The sequence below is a fragment of the Zea mays genome, chromosome 3 (genome assembly GCF_902167145.1).
Source record: "Zea mays cultivar B73 chromosome 3, Zm-B73-REFERENCE-NAM-5.0, whole genome shotgun sequence".
Lineage (NCBI taxonomy): Eukaryota > Viridiplantae > Streptophyta > Magnoliopsida > Poales > Poaceae > Zea > Zea mays.
The window spans coordinates 38525710-38532978 of NC_050098.1; positions in this window are offsets into that span (position 1 = coordinate 38525710).

A 7269-nucleotide genomic window follows, 5' to 3' on the forward strand; every position below is an offset into this window, starting at 1 on the left:
ATCAGGATAGACCTAGGATGTGAAGCCTTAGGTTGGTAGAAGGGTAGCTAGGTGGCTAAGTGACTAAGCCCTACAGGCTACTATAAGGGATGGGAGTTCTTCCCTATTTCCTTTACATTGCTGTGAGGTCGTTCAGGACGAGCATGCATGCATTCTTAAATTAAATAAATGGATAATTGAGTAAAGATTTAAATACAAAATGATGACCAACTAAGTACCCCAGTACCATTTTTTTATTAGAGAGAAGCTGAGTCTTATTTTCTTGTTCTTTTATAATTCTTTTTCTTTTACTTACGCTTAACCGTACACAGATGACTTCCCACGGATCCTCAGACGACGGAAATGCACTGTCCCACACTGACGGGCTTGCACGAGAGGGCTTTCCCCGTATTTTGTGGGAGGTACTTCAGGGGGCCGGATACATGACGCCTCCTCAGTACGCGGTGCAGCAGTTCGAGAAGCACCGAGTGCCCCGCTGTAGGGTGAGGATGACCTTGGAGCCTCATCCCCTACAGCCAGGTTGGCGTTCACTGGACTCTGAGTCCTTTGGATACCGGGCTGAGGACACGATCGAGGCGATTGCTCTGCACGGGTTGACCACTTTCTGCGGATTCCATCCCTTGGAGCTGTCTACCCACCCCATTGGCTTGTTCCCCGCAGAAAGGGAGGACGACCCAATGTGGAAGGATCGGGTGGAGCATGCCAAGGACATCTGGGCTATCTACCCAGATCAGACTGCGCACTTGACCGTACGGTGCATGAATGCTCTGTACCGTCTGCAAGTGATGCGTGGTGAGGCAATGTCTCATCTGATGGCACTATTGGAGGCAACAAAGATCACCTTGGACAACAGAGAGGAGCTTGTGGTTGATTTGTCCACTGAGATGGTGGAAAAGGACTTGCAGGTGGAGTAGCTATCCAATGAGATCCAAGAGCTGGAGGAATTAGTGGGTACCAGGGAGAACACCATCGAGGTTCTCGAGGATCAGCTCATTAACACCTAGCAGCAGCTTGCCGAGGCTAATGAACACCTGGATATGCATCACCAGGAGATCCAGGACATGGAGGCCAACGAGGATGTCGACATTGAGGGAGGAGAGGAGCCTGCCTCCAGCGTGGACACTGCTGGCTCCGGGAGACCACCTTCCCCCGAGTCGAGTGTTGCCTCGTTCGCTCACTAGGTGGCAGGGATAGAGTTAGAAGTCGGTGATGGTAGGACTCCTCGCAGCTAGCTTAGCTTTTGCACCCATAGGGTACTAGGCTAGGTAGAGTTGAGTCTTTTTGGGACCATTGATGTAATCATGATAAACTCTTTTGGAAGCATGATTGATGGATGCTGTTAGTTAAATTTGGAAGGAAAGTTTATGCCTTTTGAAATTCTTTTGTTATGTCGGAATCTATCAATTCGCCTTTGACTCCTTCACCGCGATTAAACCTTGAACTTGGAGATATGGTATTAAGTATATATGTGATTTTTCAGATGGCCGGGAGACAGCGTCGTGGCTAGAATGAGCGTGTTCCTCCACCGCCGCCACCGCCTCCCACTCTGCAGGAGCTAATGGCTCAGCAGAATGAGATCTTGAGGTAGCTAGCTCAGCGTCAGCCACCACCTCAGCATTATGGTGGTGGAGACCATCAGCGTCACCCCGCGGCAGCTACCTACCAGGAGTTCCTCAGTACCCAGCCTCCGTTGTTCACAAGGGCAGAGCACCCACTTGATGAAGATGTGTGGAATCCAAATTCCCGCTACTCCATGGAGCTTGTTCAGAGGTCATTAAAGTCAGGTTCGCCACCCAGCAGCTTCGCGGACCCGCAAGGACATGGTGGGACCATTTTCTTGCCATGCAGCCAGAGGACCGAGAGGTGGAATGGAGAGAGTTCAAGGCAGCTTTTAGGGGACACCACATACCAGCCGGGATTATGGACCGAAAGCTCAATGAGTTTCTGGCACTCACCCAGGGCAACAGGACAGTATTGCAGTGTGCTCAGGCTTTTAATGACCTGTGTCAGTATGCTGGGTATCATGCAGATACGGACGAGAAGAAGAGAGACAGGTTCAGGAGGGGGCTAAGCACTAAGCTCCGTGACCGTCTCAACACCGTCAGGGCCAACAGCTAGAATGAGTTGGTCAACATGGCCATCTCCCAGGAGGACTGTATCACAGCTCGTCAGGCAGAGAAGAAAAGAAAGCCCCTGTGGCAGGACCCTCGGCTCAGCCACAGCGCTTCAGGATTGTGTCTGACACTCAGAACAGGGGACCTCAGCAGCAGCAAGGGCGATGGGTGATCCGACCACAGCAGCAACAGCAGCAGGCACCCAACCGCACCCAGTTTCCAGCTCAGAGGAACAATCAGCAGCAGCAGTATCGCCAGGCAAATGACAACAGGTGTTTCACATGCGGCAACACCGGCCATTATGCCAAGAATTGCCCCAGGAACCAGCAGAGGCAGGGGCAGAATGTTAATCAAAATCAAGGCAAGAGATAGAAGGTGCAAGTGAGGCAGGGCAGGCTAAACTTCACTACCATGGCTGATATTCCAGAGGGAGCACCCGTCATGACTGGTATCTTTACAGTTTTGAATTATCCTGCTATTATTCTTTTTGATTCTGGCGCATCGCATAGTTTTATCAGTGCCAAATTTAGTGCCAAGTGCCAGTTGCCCTTTCACCACACCGATGGGGGCATTACAATTTCAACACCAGGAGGCAGGGTTGCCACCTATCAAATCAACAGACATGTGCCCATAAAGTTTGGTAGTCTATTAATTAAAACCACCCTCCTCATTTTGGGTTTGGATAGCGTGGATATTATATTGGGAACTGACTGATTAACCAGGCATCAGGTAGTTATTGACATTGCAGCTAGGGCCATTGAGGTGCATTCACCAACTTGTGGTGAAACTACACTATATTTGCCCGACCAGGGATGCACCCGTTCTTGTGCCTTCGTTATGATAGAGTACCCAGTGGGAAAGATCCCAGTGGTCTGTGACTTCCCAGATGTGTTTCCGGATGAATTGCCAGGGATGCCACCCGACCGAGACATTGAGTTCGCCATCGAATTGCAACCCGGGACCGCTCCTATCTCCAAGAGACCCTATAGGATGCCTCCCGCGGAATTGGCAGAATTGAAAAAGCAATTGCAAGAATTGTTGGACAAGGGGTTTATTCGCCCAAGTACTTCACCATGGGGATGTCCTGCCTTATTTGTGAAGAAAAAGGATGAGAGTTTGAGAATGTGTGTTGACTACCGCCATCTCAATGCGGTGACTATCAAGAACAAATACCCACTGCCCCGCATTGATGTTCTGTTTGATCAGTTGGTAGGAGCCAAGGTATTCTCCAAGATAGATCTTCGCTCAGGTTACCATCAAATCAAGATCCGTGCCAGTGATATTCCCAAGACTGCTTTCTCAACCAGATATGGGCTTTATGAGTTTTTGGTGATGTCGTTTGGGCTGACCAATGCCCCGGCTTATTTCATGTACCTAATGAACTCAGTATTTATGCCAGAGTTGGATAAATTCGTGGTCATTTTCATTGATGATATTCTGGTTTATTCCAAGAATGAAGCCGAGCACACCAAACATTTGCATTACTGTACTTCAGAGGCTGCGTGACCATCAGTTGTATGCTAAATTGTCTAAATGTGAATTCTGGCTGAAGGAGATTAAATTCTTGGGTCACACAATTTCTCAGGATGGGATATCAGTTGATCCTGAGAAGGTACAAGAGGTGATGGATTGGAAACCCCCGACTACAGTGAGGCAGATTCGAAGTTTTCTGGGATTAGCAGGGTATTATCGACGATTTATTCCGGATTTCTCCAGAATTGCCAAACTAATGACTGAACTGTTGAAGAAGGGAGTCAAGTATGATTGGAGCCAGAAGTGCGAAGATGCCTTCCATACTTTGAGGCAGCATTTGACAACAGCCCCAGTGCTGGCTCAACCTGATAACACCAAGCCATTTGAAGTTTATTGTGATGCTTCTGGTACGGGATTGGGATGTGTCTTAATGCAAGATAACAGAGTCATTGCTTATGCTTCCCGAGCACTCAGACCCCATGAGCAGAACTACCCTACACATGATCTGGAGTTGGCAGCTGTGGTTCATGCTCTTAAGATATGGAGACACTACTTGATGGGAGCTCACTGTAACATCTACACTGATCACAAGAGTCTCAAATACATCTTCACTCAGGCAGATCTGAACATGAGGCAGAGGATATGGTTGGAGTTAATCAAGGATTATGATTTAGAGGTGCATTACCATCCTGGTAAAGCCAATGTTGTGGCAGATGCCTTGAGCAGAAAGGCCCAGTGCAATTGTATGAGCATGGATGCAAGAGTTACCACCCTGTGCGATGAATTGTGCAAGCTGAATCTGGAAGTTGTTTCTTCAGGTGACTTAGGTTATATCTCGGTAGAGCCCACATTGCAAGAGCAAATAGTCAGGGCACAGATTGAGGATAAGGGTGTTCAGGTTATCAAAGAAATGATCAAGCAGAAAGCAGAGAAATACAAGTGCTTCCGTCAGGACAGCAAGGGAATTCTATGGTTTGGAGATCGATTGGTTGTTCCCAAGGACCCTGAGCTCAGAAAGAAGATACTGGATGAAGCTCACCTTTCCAAATTCTCCATGCACCCTGGTAGCAACAAAATGTATCATGATCTCAGATCTTTATATTGGTGGACTAGAATGAAGAGAGAAATTGCCAAGTACATATCCGAGTGTGACACCTGCCAGAGGATCAAAGCTAGTCATTTGAAGGCAGCAGGCCCTTTGCAACCCCTTCCCATACCATCTTGGAAATGGGAGGATATTTGCATGGACTTTATCGTGGGATTGCCCAATACCTCCAGGCACCATGATTCCATTTGGGTTATTGTGGACAGGTTGACCAAGACCGCTCACTTCTTGCAAGTACACACCACCCACAGGACAGAGAAGTATGCAGAGATCTACATTGACCAGATAGTTCGTCTGCATGGGATACCAAGGACTATAGTCTCAGATAGAGGAGCACCATTTGTGGCACGATTTTGGGAACAATTGCAGGAATCACTTGGGACCCATGTAATACGAAGCTCAGCATACCATCCCCAAACAGATGGCCAGACAGAAAGGGTAAACCAGGTTTTGGAAGATATGTTAAGGGCATGTGTACTGCACTACGGAAAAGATTGGGACAAGTGTCTTCCCTTGGCAGAATTTTCTTATAATAACAGCTACCAGTCCAGTCTAAAGATGGCACCTTTTGAAGCCTTATATGGGAGAAGGTGTAGGACCCCGCTGAATTGGTCTCAAGCAGGAGAAAGGGAAATATTTGGGCCAGATTTGGTACTTGAGGCAGAGGAAAAGGTCAGGGTTATTACAAAGAACTTAGAAGCTGCTCAGGCCAGGCAAAAGAGCTATCGTGACAAGAGGCGGAAGCCTCTACAGTTCGAGGTGGGAGATCATGTTTATCTTAAGGTATCACCCACCAAGGGTGTCCAGAGATTCGGAATTAGGGGCAAGTTAGCTCCTCGCTACATTGGACCCTACGAGATCAAGGAAGCTTGTGGAACCGTAGCCTATCAATTGGAATTGCCACCTCACATGTCAGCAGTTCACAATGTATTTCATGTATCTCAGCTGCGGAAATGTGTCCGCCTACCCACTGAAGTGCTACCTGAGCCAGACATTGAGATAGAGCCAGACTTGTCCTATCAAGAGTACCCCGTCAAGGTATTAGATCAGAAAGAAATGTCAACGCAGGCAAGGTCAATCCGAATGTATAAGGTTCAGTGGAGTCACCATTCAGCAGAAGAAGCTACATGGGAGACTGAGGATTTTCTGCGCTCTCGCTTCCCCGACTTTCTGCCCAAAGGAGTCGGTACGTAACCCCAAAACCCCACCCCCACCTGCCCTTTGAATACAATTATAAGAAAAACTTAGATAACAAGGATACTCTAAGTTGTGAATTTAACTTAAAAAGGGCATCCTTCTGATGTTGCAAAGAGAATGACATTCGAAGAGCAGTTAACTAGAGAAACTTGAGTATAAGAAAGAGTAGCCCATCAACGTGCCCTCATAGCACCCTCTAGAGGACTCTGCCTAAAATCTTGGGACGAGATTCCTTTAAGGGGGGAGGACTGTAACACCTCAGGTGTTACCATGGCTAGAGCACATCTATGCACTGATGACTGTGATCACATGTGGTAGAAACTTGAGGAGAACATAAGAACCTTGGAGACCATGTGTTAATCAAGATTTTTAATGACCTAAGAGCATCACTCAAGCTTTTGTGCACTTACTACCTTGGGCAAGAGGAGAGTAAACCCTAGGCCTCTCTTGAACCCTATCTCCCAAAACCATGGTGGAGAGGGGGAGAGATTAAGCAAATGTGCAAATCATGAGTTAATCTTTAACCAAACTTTAAGTAACTTTATAACCAGCAAATATGGGAAGGTAATGTTGCAAAAAGACCCCTTGAGAAACCCCAAATCCCTTCCTTAAGTAGAGAAAGAGCTAGAGCTCTCAAATTCTCTCTAAGTCAAAAACTACACCTAATCTAAAGATCAACCGTGTTCACCTTAAAGATGGCATCAAAACCACCTAAGTTCTATACCAAAAATGTGGCATACCACCTAGGGCACCCACTGGAAAAAGTTGAGCCTGAGACCTTGACGTTTGACATGCCTTGGCATTGTTTTTGTCGCGAGGTGGGCAGAGAGACATACCTGATTTGGCGTCCAAAGATCTCCCTACCTAGGGCATATCTGCCATGGCGACTCACGGATGAGAGACAGCCCTAGGTGCCATGAAAAGACTCGCGCCAGTTTTTTGCCAAGATTCGCATGTTTGTGACTTGGGCGAGCTATGGAACATGGGCAGAAGAAAAGCTCCACGTGTTCGACGCGCTCTGTGCACGCCAGAGCACGCCCACGCGTGCCCCGCGTCGCGCCAAAGGCCAGCTGACGCCATGGCCCGCGCCCGCGCCTATAAAGCCCACTCAGGCGTCGACCACACCCCTCCGCACGCGCTCAACCTCACCGGAGCTCAAACTCACCGTCGTTTGCCCGTGCACGCGTGTCCACGGCCACCGAGCCCCTGCCGCCGTAGACCGGCCAGCCCAGCCTTTCCCAACCCCGTCCGGCCCTCGGAGACGACTGAGCACACCTCGGTGAAGCTCCCCGAGCAAGGAATCGAAGTCTGCTTCGCCGGAGAGGCCAGTCCACGGTCGCCGGAGTTCACAACCCCGCCGGAGTGCGTGGACAGGGTAAT